We start from the raw sequence: 13122 nt of genomic DNA, 5'->3' as shown, positions 1-13122 counted from the left end.
ACCGCACCTGGGGTGCACACCTAGGGTGCACACTCACACACCGCACCTGGGGTGCACACTCACACACCGCACCTGGGGCATGCACTCACACACCGCACCTGGGGTGCGCACTCACATACCACACCTGGGGCGCTCACCTGGGGCGTGCACTCACACACCGCCCCTGGGGCGCACACCTGGGGCGTGCACTCATACACCGCACCTGGGGCGTGCACTCACACACCGCACCTGGGGAGTGCACTCACACACCACACCTGGGGCGCACACCTGGGGCGTGCACTCACACACCGCACCTGGGGCGTGCACTCACACACCAGACCTGGGGCGTGCACTCACACACCGCACCTGGGCGCGCACTCACACACCGCACCTGGGGTGCATACCTGGGGCATGCACTCACACACTGCACCTGGGGCGCACACCTGGGGCGTGCACTCACACCGCACCTGGGCGCGCACTCACACACCGCACCTGGGGTGCTCACCTGGGGCGTGCACTCACACACCGCCCCTGGGGCGCACACCTGGGGCGTGCACTCACACACCGCACCTGGGGCGCACACGTGGGACGTGCACTCACACACCACATCTGGGGCGTGCACTCACACCGCACCTGGGCGCGCACTCACACACCGCACCTGGGGCGCACACCTGGGGCATGCACTCACACACCGCACCTGGGGCGCACACCTGGGGTGTGCACTCACGCACCGCACCTGGGACGTGCACTCACACACCGCACCTGGGACGTGCACTGACGTGCACTCACACACCGCACCTGGGACGTGCACTCACACACCGCACCTGGGACGTGCACTCACGCACCGCACCTGGGACGCACACCTGCGGCGTGCACTCGCACACCACACCTGGGGCGTGCACTCACACACCACACCTGGGGTGCGCACTCACATACCGCACCTGGTACGTGCACTCACACACCGCACCTGGGACGCACACCTGGGACGTGCACTCACACACCGCACCTTGGGCGTGCACTCACACACCGCACCTGGGGTGTACACTCACACACCGCACCTGGTACGTGCACTCACACACCGCACCTGGGGCGTGCACTCACACACCGCACCTGGGGTGTACACTCACACACCGCACCCTCACACACCGCACCTGGGGTGTACACTCACACACCGCACCTTGGGCGTGCACTCACACACCGCATCTGGGGTGTACACTCACGCACCGCACCTGGGACGTGCACTCACACACCGCACCTTGGGCGTGCACTCACACACCGCACCTGGGGCGCACACCTGGAGTGCGCACTCACACACCACACTTGGGGCGCACACCTGCGGCGTGCACTCGCACACCACACCTGGGGCGTGCACTCACACACCACACCTGGGGCGCACACTTGTGGCGTGCACTCACACACCGCACCTGGGGCGTGCACTCACACACTACACCTGGGGCGCACACCTGGAGTGCGCACTCACACACCACACCTGGGGCGCACACCTGGCGCGCGCACTCACACACCGCACCTGTGTTGTGCACTCACACACCGTACCTGGGGCGTGCACTCACACACCACACCTGGGGCGTGCACTCACACACCACACCTGGGGCGCACACTTGTGGCGTGCACTCACACACCGCACCCGGGGCGTGCACTCGCACACTGCACCCAGGGCATGCATTTGCACACTGCACCCAGGGCGTGCACTCGCACACCGCACCTGGGGTGCACACTCACACACCGCACCCGGGGCATGCACTCTCACACTGCACCCGGGACATGCATTTGCACACCGCACCAGGGCGTGCACTCACACGCCGCACCTGGGGCGTGCATTCACACACCACACCTGGGGCATGCACACACAGACCGCAACTGGGGCACACACCTGAGGCGTGCACTCACACACTGCACCTGGGGTGTGCACTCACACACCACACCTGGGGCGTGCATTCACACAATGAGCCTGGGGCGTGCACTCACACACCCCAACTGGGGCACAGACCTCGGGCGAGCACTCACACACCGTACCTGGGGTGCGCACTCACATACTGCACCTGGGGCGTGCACTCACACACTGCACCAAGGGTGCACATTCCCACACTGCACCTAGGGCGCGGACTCGTACACCGCACCTGGGGTGCGCACTCGTACACCGCACCTGGGGCGTGCACTCACACACCACACCTGGGGCGTGCACTCACACACCGCACCTGGGGCGCACACCTGGGGCGTGCACTCACACACCGCACCTGGGGCGCACACCTGGGTTGTGCACTCACACACCGCACCTGGGGTGTACACCTGGGGCATGCACTCACACACCACACCTGGGGTGCGCACTCACACACCGCACCTGGGCCGCGCACTCACACACCACACCTGGGGCGTACACCTGGGGTGCGCACTCACACACCACACCTGGGGCGTACACCTGGGCCGCGCACTCACACACCACACCTGGGGCGTACACCTGGGGCGTGCACTCACACACCGCACCTGGAGAGCACACCTGGGGCGTGCACTCGCACACCGCACCTGGAGCGCACACCTGGGGTGCACACTTACACACCACACCTGGGGTGTACACCTGGGGTGCACACTCACACACCACACCTGGGGCGCACACCTGGGGCGTGCACTCACACACTGCACCTGGGGTGTGCACTCGCACACCACACCTAGGGTGCGCACTCACACACCGCACCTGGGGCGCGCACTCACACACCACACCTGGGTGTACACCTGGGGCGTGCACTCACACACCACACCCGGGGCGTGCACTCACACACCACACCTGGGGTGCGCACTCACTCACCGCACCTGGGGCACGCACTCACACACCGCACATGGAGCGCACACCTGGGGTGCACACTTACACACCACACCTGGGGTGCGCACTCACTCACCGCACCTGGGGCATGCACTCACACACCGCACATGGAGCGCACACCTGGGGTGCACACTTACACACCACACCTGGGGCGTGCACTCGCACACCGCATCCGGGGCGTGCACTNCATACACCGCACCTGGGGCGTGCATTCACACACCGCACCTGGGGCGTGCATTCACACACCGCACCTGGGGCATGCATTCACACACCGCACCTGGGGCATGCACTCACACCCCGCACCTGGGGCATGCACTCACAGACCGCACCTGGGGCATGCATTCACACCCCGCACCTGGGGCATGCACTCACAGACCGCACCTGGGGTGTGCATTCACACACCGCACCTGGGGCATGCACTCACACACCGCACCTGGGGCATGCATTCACACCCCGCACCTGGGGCATGCACTCACACACCGCACCTGGGGCATGCACACACAGACCGCACCTGGGGCATGCATTCACACACCGCACCTGGGGCATGCACTCACACACCGCACCTGGGGCATGCACTCACAGACCGCACCTGGGGCACACACCTGAGGCGTGCACTCACACACTGCACCTGGGGCGTTCACTCACATACCACACCTGGAGCGTGCACTCACACACCGCACTTGGGGCGCACACCCACACACCACACCTGGGGTGCGCACTCACACAACGCACCTGGGGCGCGCACCTGGGGCGTGCACTCACACACTGCACCTGGAGTGCACACCTGGGGTGCACACTCACACACCGCACCCGGGGCGTGCACTCTCACACTGCACCCGGGGCATGCATTTGCACACCGCACCCAGGGCGTGCACTCATACACCGCACCTGGGGCGTGCATTCACACACCGCACCTGGGGCGTGCATTCACACACCGCACCTGGGGCGTGCACTCACACACCGCACCTGGAGCGCACACCTGGGGTGCACACTTACACACCACACCTGGGGCGTACACCTGGGGCGTGCACTCGCACACCGCACCTGGGGCGTGCACTCGCACACCACACCTGGGGCGTGCACTCGCACACCACACCTGGGGCGTACACCTGGGGCGTGCACTCACACACCGCACCTGGAGCGCACACCTGGGGTGCACACTTACACACCACACCTGGGGCGTACCACACTGCACCCGGGGCGTGCACTCTCACACTGCACCCGGGGCGTGCACTCGCACACTGCACCCGGGGCGTGCACTCTCACACTGCACCCGGGGCGTGCATTTGCACACCGCACCCAGGGCGTGCACTCGCCCACCGCACCTGGGGCATGCACTCACACAACGCACCCGGGGTGTGCACTCGCACACCGCACCTGGGACGCACACCTGGGGCGTGCACTCACACACCACATCGAGGGCGTGCTCTCGCACACCGCACCTGGGGCGCACACCTGGGGCGTGCACTCACACACCACACCCGGGGCGTGCACTCGCACAGCGCACCCCACTGCATTTGAGGCGTGCATTTGCACACCCCACCCAGGCAATGCACTCACACACCGCACCTGGGGCTCACACCTGGAGCGTGCACTCGCACACCACACCTGGAGTGTGCACTCACACACCCCACCTGGTGCACGCACACACACATGGCACCTGCCAGGATTACAGCTGCTGAGGTGCAGAGTTCCAGGTTTTTGAACCAGTGGTGATGAAGGAACCACAATATGAAATGATGCATGACTTGGCGAGGTCTTGAGGGTATTGACTGGAAGTGTGCTTGAGGCATAGTCAATTCAGGTCTTCACGAGGGAATCAGGTGATTGTTTCAATAGTAGCAAGTGCAAGGGTATGGAGTCAAGGTAGAAGAATGGAACTAAATCCTAATGTTCATTGAAGAGCCTGCATAGACAGAATGGGTTGAATGGCCTGCTTCTCATCACAATTCTTGAGCTGACAATTGGCAAGTAGCAATCATGCCACACAAATGCCAGGCTATGACCATCACCAATAGGAGACAATCTAACCACTGCCCCTTAACATTCAATGGTGTTACCATCACTGAAACCCTCACTATCAAAATTCTTGGGGTTACCATTGACCGGAAACTCAACTGGTCTTGCCATATAAACGTAGTGGCTACAAGAGCAGGTCAGAGGCTGGGAATACTATGGCAAGTAACTTCCTTCCTGAGTCCCTGGAGCCTCTCCACCACCTACAAGGCACAAGCCAGGAATACTCCTCACTTGCCTGAACAACACTCTAACAACGCTCAAGACGATTGACATTATCCAGGACAAAGCAATCCATCTGATTGACACCACATCTATTCCCCCTAGCACCGATGCTCAGTAGCAACAGTGTGTGCTATCTGTAAGATTCACTGCAGAAATTTACCAAAGATCATCAGACAGCACCTTCCAAATGCACGACCACCTCCATCTAGAAGGACAAGGGCAGCAGATGTATGGAAACACCACCACCTGCAGGTTCCCCTCCAGGCCACTCACCATCCTGACATGGAAATATAGCACTGTTCTTCAGTGTCGCTGGGTCAAAATCCTGGAATTCCCTCCCTTAGGGTACTGTGAGTCTATCTACACCACATGGGCTGCAGCGGTTCAAGAAGGCAGCCCACCATCACCACCATCTCCTCAAGGGCAACCAGGGACAGGCAATAAATGCTGGCCAGTCAGCAGTGCTCATGTCCCATGAATGAATTAAAACAAAAATTCTGTGATCCTGTGTGTGTACCGAGTGCACTTTTCCTGAGCTCAAAATCATAAGGTAGCGCTGGTAATCTCTTGTAGTAAGGCTCGGCATCGCTTATTTTTGCATAATTAGTATCTCTGAGTAATTTTCATTTGCTGCCTCCAGTAATGAGTGCAGTGTAAGCCCGTTTCATTGTGTCAGCTTGGAGCATTGTTCACTCAAATTAGTTGAGAAATCTCAACATGGCGAGAATTACTTCTTTTATGTGGGTGTATGCCAAAGGATAAAGAACAAAAGAAACTGTTTGTTTAAGGTGTGTTGGATCAGTGCTGTAGTTACTCCCCTGTTCCACAGAGTTGGCCAAATGTCACCCACAGTTGCTATATAAGGCAAGAATAAGCAAAACCACCAGAGACGGTAGGTTTGGGTTGGCACTTGTTCAGCCCCTCAATCTGTATAAAGCTGAGACAACATGTTTGTGCTGAGACCTGCTTGTAGCGCAATAACTCTGATTAAACTCTGATTAAAATAACTAAACTGTGCCTGCGATCGCCTAATAATCTCTCTCATCCTGTCTCGTTCCCCTGTGTTCTGTCTCTCTTGCTCTGACTTTCACTCCCTCCCCCACACACACGTGCTTTCTTTCTTTTGTACTTTGTCTGCTTTCACTTGGTCAGTGATGCTGTTACTGTTTCTCAATGCCTTTCACTCTCTCAATGATATGCATGAGCATGTATCTGTGTGAGTGTGTGTGTGTGTGTGTGTATTTCTCTCTCTTTCTGGCTCTCTTTGTCTCCCCTGCCCACACCTCCCTCCCAACCTCTCACTCTCTTTCTCAACTAGAGCCATAGTAAAGGAATTTAGGCAGTGTTCATGGTGGCTTGTTGCTGCAGTATAAAAGGTTAACTGTATAAAAATAGCCGGTAAAAACAATGACTGCAGATGCTGGAAACCAGATTCTGGATTAGTGGTGCTGGAAGAGCACAGCAGTTCAGGCAGCATCCAAGGAGCAGCAAAATCGACGTTTCAGGCAAAAGCCCTTGCTGCTGATCATGGGCAGGAGAGCTACATCACAGTGAAGTCTGATCGTACCGACTATAGCTGAGGCTGTAGGGTACAGAGATGGTCTCTGTTACCATCTTTTGTATAGAGTTAAGTTCAATGCAGCCTGTGAATGTTTACTGACCAGCACCACCAACAAGTCTTTGGCTTCCTTCTGCAGATATCATTTAGTGCTGGTTGAGGGCATATTTCTGTTCGTGAATGACACAAAGCTAAATGGGAGGGTGAGGTATGAGGAGGATGCAGAGATGTTTCAATGTGATTTGGGCGAGTTGGACAACTGGACAATGGCACGTGCAGTGTAGTGTGGATACATGTGAGGCTATCCACTTTGGTAGCAAAAACAGGAAGGCAGAGAGGGACTGCAATCTGAATGGCTGTAAATTGAAAGAGGGGAATGCTCAAGAAGACCTGGGTGTTGCCAGACACCATCACATGCCAAAGGTAAGCATATGGATGTAACAGACAGTAAAGAGGGAAAATGGTATTTTGGCCTTCATAGCAAGAGGATTCAAGTACAGGAGCAGGGATGTCTACCTGCAATTATACAGGCCTTAGTGGAATATTTGTGTGTAGCTTTAGTTTCCTTATCTAAAGATGGATGTTATCAATAGAGTGGGAATGCAATGAAGGTTTACCAGACTGATGCCTGGAATGGGGGCACCGATGGAGGAGGAGAGTTGGAATTGGTTAAGATTATATTTGTTGGAGTTAAGAAGAATTAGAAGAAGGATCTCATAGAAACCTAAATTTGAACAGGACTGGACAGGGTGGATGTTTCCAACGTGAGATCACAGTCTTGGGACACAGGGTAAACCATTTAGGACTGAGATGAGGAGCAATGTTTTTGCCCAAAGAGCCTGTGGAATGCATATCACAGAAAACAGTTGAGGCTAAATGATTATATGATTTCAAGAAAGGGATGTTTAGTTTCATAACATGAACCCAAAGGGATAGGGAGGAAAAGCAAGAGCAGTTACAAGCAGCGTGGTAGACAGGCAGGAGGCTGGAAGAACACAGCAAGCCAGGCAACATCAGGAGGTGGAGAAGCCAACGTTTTGGGTGTAGCCCTTCTTCAGGACTGGGGGTGGGGGGTAGGGGGAGCTGCAGATAAAGGGAGTGGCGGGGGTACGGTAGTGAGGTGGGGATAGGTGAACACAGGTAAGAGGTTAGACCTGGTTGGTCGATGGGAAGAATGAATCTAGTTGGTGGCTGGAAGGAAGGGGTCAATGAGAGGAATGGAAGGCAGGGGGAGGGGAGTCAGGGGATGTGAAGGGAGGTTATTTGAAATTGGAGAACTCAATGTTGAGTCCTCCGGGCTGTAGGCTGTCCACGTGAAAGATGAGGTGTAGTTCCTCCAATTTGCAGTCTGTTTCTTTGCCAAGGATGGTCATGTCAGAAAGGGAGTAGGAAGGGGAAGTAATGGGCGGTGATTGCATGGTCAGGTTGGCCCTGTGGACCCGGCTGAGATGCTCAGCAAAACATTCCCTAAGTTTACGTTTGGTCTTCCCGATGTGGAGAAGACCACATCGATGGCACCGGATACAGTAAACTAGGTTGGAGGAGGGGGATGTGAATGTCTGTCTCGCCTGGATGGAGGTGAGGGGGCAGCTCCAGGAGATGGAGAAGTCGATGTTTCGGGTGCAATCCTTCTTCCTGAAACTTTGACTTCTCCATCTCCTGATGCTGCCTGACTTGCTGTGTTCTTCCAACTTCCTGCTTGTCTACTTTGGATTCTGCAGTTTCTGTTTGTCTCATGGCACCAGGGACTCAGGTTTAATACCAGTCTCGGGTAACTTTCTGTGTGGAGTTTGCATGTTCTCCCCATGTCTGCATGGGTTTCCTCCGGGTGCTCCGGTTTCCTCCCACACTCCAAAGATGTGCAGACTAGGTGAATAAGCCATGCTAAATTGCCCGTAGTGTGCTGACATGGGCAGGTTAGGTAGCTTAGTCATGGGAAATAGAGTTACAGGGATAGGGTAGAGGGATGGGATGCTCTTTGGAGTGTCAGCGTGGACTTGATGGGCTGAATGGCCTGCTTCCACGCTGTGGGTTTCTAAGATTCAGTTGGATGATCAGCTAATGAATGACAGAGTAGGGTCAAATGGCCTACACTTGCTCCTATTTTCTTTGTTGCTATTGTTTAATTTAGTTTCATAATGTTACTAGGTGTCCAATGGGTAAACTAACCCCCATTGTGTTACAACACAGACACCAAAAAGAATGCTGGTGAGCTGTAATTCCCAGTCTGTTCTGAGTAGGTCGGTCAGAGCCAGGCTACCTGCTATTTATTCTGTTTTTAGTTGGACAGGGTTTCTGCTACTCAGGGCCACCTGAGAAGTCTGCGTATATCAACACTGGGGGCCACAGGCTGGCGAGAAACAGAATCAGGCTCAATGTGATGCCCTACCCAGTTGATTGGCCAACATGCAGCATCCAGGCACAGATGGGGAATAATCACTGGCTGCCCAATTATAGAAGGATAGAATCCCTATACTGTGGGGAAAAGCCATTCGGTCCATTGGATCTCCACCAACCCTCTAAAGAGCATCCCACCCAGACCTAACCCTATCCCTGCAACACCCCATTTCCCATAGCTAATCCACCTGGCCTGCACATCGCTGAACACTGGGCGATTTAGCATGGCCAATTCACCTGATCTGCACATCTTTGGACAGTGGGAGGAAACTAGAGCACCCGGAGGAAACACATGCAAACTCCACACAGACAGTCACCTGAGGGTGGAATCAAACCTGGGTCCCTGGTGCTGTGAGGCACTGAGCCACTATACCGTTCCACGTAGAATTAGATGGCTGTTGGGAGAATTAGGAATAAAATGTCATCACCATACCTGCCACTCATATTCTTCTGAAATCCCAACTTTCCCTTCAGCACATGGGATATGACAGTCAGTCCCAGTTCAGTCAACAGCTCGTCCAGATTGTATCAGGGGGGGTTGGGTTCAAGGGGCTATCCATTTCTGTTGAAACATCACTGCAGTGTGTAGGGAGTACCACACTGTTGGGCATACCACTTTTCTGATACGTCTTGAAACCGAGGCTCCACCTACCCTGTCAGGAGACAATCGAGACATATTTTGAAGAGCATGGGCTTTCTCTCCAAATACCCTGGCCAATTTCTATCCCTCCGCCAACATCATTTAAAGCAGATGGTCTGGTCATTATCTCCTTGCTGTTTGTGGGACCTTGCTGCGTGCAATTAGCTGCCGCATTTTCTACATTGCAATAATGACTCCAGTTCAGAAAGCGCCAGTGTAAGTGCCGCGGGACCTCCTGGAAGAGGCTGTGTCTGGGGACTTGCACGTCCGTCTCGATCATAGAGTTTTATCAATGCGGAGTTTCATATTTGCTTTAGACTCTGCCATCTCTCACCTTGGTAAGTGCAACAGCCAGTGAGGGAGAAAGGGACTGAAAGTCACCCGCCGATTCCTGTTAACCTGAAGCCAGAAGAAACAATCAATTAATCACTCTGTCTCCGAGGCAGCTGGTGATGACATGCTCCAGTGCCTCCCACTCGGACTGCTGCTGATTTCTATTCTCCGCTACAGCGGACTTCTGACTTCAGTGTGATAAAACCTGCACCCGTGCAGCCAGTCTCCTTTAAGTCTTCATTAACTCCCTCCAATTAACATATTTAATGAATAAAGATTGCCGCTGCTATCAGCCCTGGTACAGTCAGCGTGGCACAGCACTGTCAGTCCACAGATTGTGCTTATCCCTACAGCTTTTTATCATGATTTGATTGTTGCTGTGTTCAGTATCACTATTAAATAATGCAGGAACATCCGGCTGGGAGAGGGATGTTGGGTTAGGAAGAGGCTGCTCATGAAAGGACCAGTCTTTGGTATCAGGTTAACACAGGGCAGGGACTGAGGTAGCTGATGCCAATGCCCCAAGGGGTGAGCAAGAGTGAGGGGTGGGGTGGGCAGGCTCAATGGGTGAGTCTGGGACACCTCAGGCTCACGGGGATTTCACAGCTTTTTTTTTTTTGCGTGCCCGAAGGCCTTTCGGCCCCTCCTGATCAGTCTGTGCCTCCGTCATTGTGGTTTCACAGTCAGGGTTGGGAAATTTGTGCATGCAGGGCACCAGTTTTACGTTTAAGTTCGACCCTGGCCTGCATGTCATGAGAGCCTTGGCCTACTCTTAAAGTGGGTCGCTGCAGGTGGGAATCCTGCAGCTTCAGCCCAGTTAGAATGCCCTATGTGTGCTACAGGGAATAGTTCTACCACCACTTTCTGAAAATGTTATCTCCCTGTGATGTGACTCCTGGTTTCCACTCCTATTTCTTATGGTCTTATAATTAAGGGCTACGGGGAGAGTGCGGGTAAGTGGCGTTGAAATGCCCATCTGCCATGATTGAATGGCGGAGTGGACTCAATGGGCAGAATGGCCTTGCTTTCACTCCTATTTCTTATGGTCTTCTTATGGTCTTACGGCTGTACAGTCAGGAGATGGGTATGGTTAGATGCCTTGAACATTCATCAAGTGCCCACTGCTTTTCCTACATTACTCGCTGCAAGAAATTAATCTTCAATTCCTGGAGACTCCTGGCCAGGTCTGGAGGTTTAATAATCTTAGTCCACACTGGTCTCTGCTCTTGTGAAGTTGAAATTAAATGGCCAGCCACAGAGATCTGAGTAATTTGTGGGGAATAGCGAGAGTGGGAATTTCTAATTTGTCTTTAGTACTCACAAGGCCAGGAAACTGGTACAAATTGAGTAATGAGCTTTTGTACTGACCGATTTAGATGAACAATCAAGAGATTGGATCTTGCTGAAGTAGAAAGGAAGAGCGATTAATCTGTTCTCTAACTGCGTGGTGCAGGAAGCCAGCGAAACTATTGTGTAAAATATTGACGAGTCCTTGGGACTGGGTTCAGCAAAAGTGTTTAAAACCAGATTGGCTCAGTTTCTGGCAGCTTCCCAAATAGCCAGGTGCTTTCTTCAGAGGATCAATGTTTACAGCCTTAACAAAGAATGGAGCAGCCTGGCCTCCAGTCTCTTCACATCAGTGGGTTTCAACAGGGCCGAGGATCCTGTAAGCTGGACATCATTGACTGCCCCCTACCTCTGAAGGGTCACTTGGATAGGGTAGAGGTTAGCTCATCAATCAACGCTTGCTTCATTGAGCAGGACATTTGGAATCAGCTGAGATTATATTCTCTCACAAAAGGATGATTTTAGATTTAGATTTAGGTTTGTTGTCACATAAAGATATAATGAAAAGTTTTTTTTTGTGTGTTAAACACAAAGTATCACCACGCTCTGGCACCATCGTGAAACACTGAATATAATGCAAGGTTTATAATGCAATAGAGTTTTTCTTTCTCTCTTAGAGTCATGGAGTCCTACAGCATGGAGACATACCCTTTGGCCCAAACTGCTCCATGCCGACCAAACTGTCTGTCCACGCTAACCCCATTTCCCTGCACTTGGTCCATATCTTTCTCGTCCTTTCCTATCCATGTGTTTGTCTAAATGCCTTTTAAATGTTGTTATGTACCCGCCTCAACCATTTCCATTGACAGCTCATTCCATGTGTGTATCACCCTCTGTGTAAAAAAAACGTTGTCCCTCTCCTTCCTGTTCCTTCACCACTGCTCCTCCAGGCACTGCTTGACATTGACCTGAGTCTCTGTAGTGGTCTCTGGGATCTCGATTATGGGCCTTAGCTGCAGGTTCTGTACCTTTTGTTCCCCATCCAACAATCCTCCAGATGTTGCCGCTGATCTGCTTTCCGTCCCTTTAGCCAACACTTCCCCTCCCTCAGGCAGCCCGGGCCTAGCTGCAGACCTGGAGCCTCGGCCCAGCCTGTGAGTCTCAGTCGAGGGTGTCAACCCATGACCTGCTCCTCGCTCGTCAGGAGTCCCCAAGCTGGGGCGGAGCTGTGTCTGGCTCGTCCTGCTGTTGCTGCCGCTGGGGGCCTCCTCCTTCACCACTCTCCAGGCTTTAAAGAAAAGAAGACAAATAAAGAAGAAAAAAACACCAAACGTCACAAAGAAGAAAAGAGAATGAAAGCAGACAGGAGCGGACGAGCCATAGGCGCAGCCCTGCTATTCTGCTGCCATCTTGGATTTATTGCTGAAAGGGATTGGGGGAGATAATTTCCTTTACGGCTGAGGATTTGTTTTTTTATATACTTAACTCTGTTATGTTGCATCGTCGCTTCAAACTGAGTCGACTCAAGAAGAGGAACTTCTTGGTTTATATAGCATTAAACCTGTCATCTATTCAACTCCTCCTATCGCAGCACCTAATCCTATTTCATAGAACATAGAACATAGAACATAGAAGAATACAGCGCAGTACAGGCCCTTCGGCCCTCGATGTTGCGCCGATCCAAGCCCACCTAACCTACACTAGCCCACTATCCTCCATATGCCTATCCAATGCCCGCTTAAATGCCCATAATGAGGGAGAGTCCACCACTGCTACTGGCAGGGCATTCCATGAACTCACGACACGCTGAGTAAAGAATCTACCCCTAACATCTGTCCTATACCGACCACC

Source organism: Chiloscyllium plagiosum, chromosome 31, assembly GCF_004010195.1.
Source record: "Chiloscyllium plagiosum isolate BGI_BamShark_2017 chromosome 31, ASM401019v2, whole genome shotgun sequence".
In the NCBI taxonomy this organism is placed as follows: Eukaryota; Metazoa; Chordata; class Chondrichthyes; order Orectolobiformes; family Hemiscylliidae; genus Chiloscyllium; species Chiloscyllium plagiosum.
The sequence above is the reverse complement of the archived record's forward strand: the minus strand, read 5'-3'. Positions refer to the sequence as shown.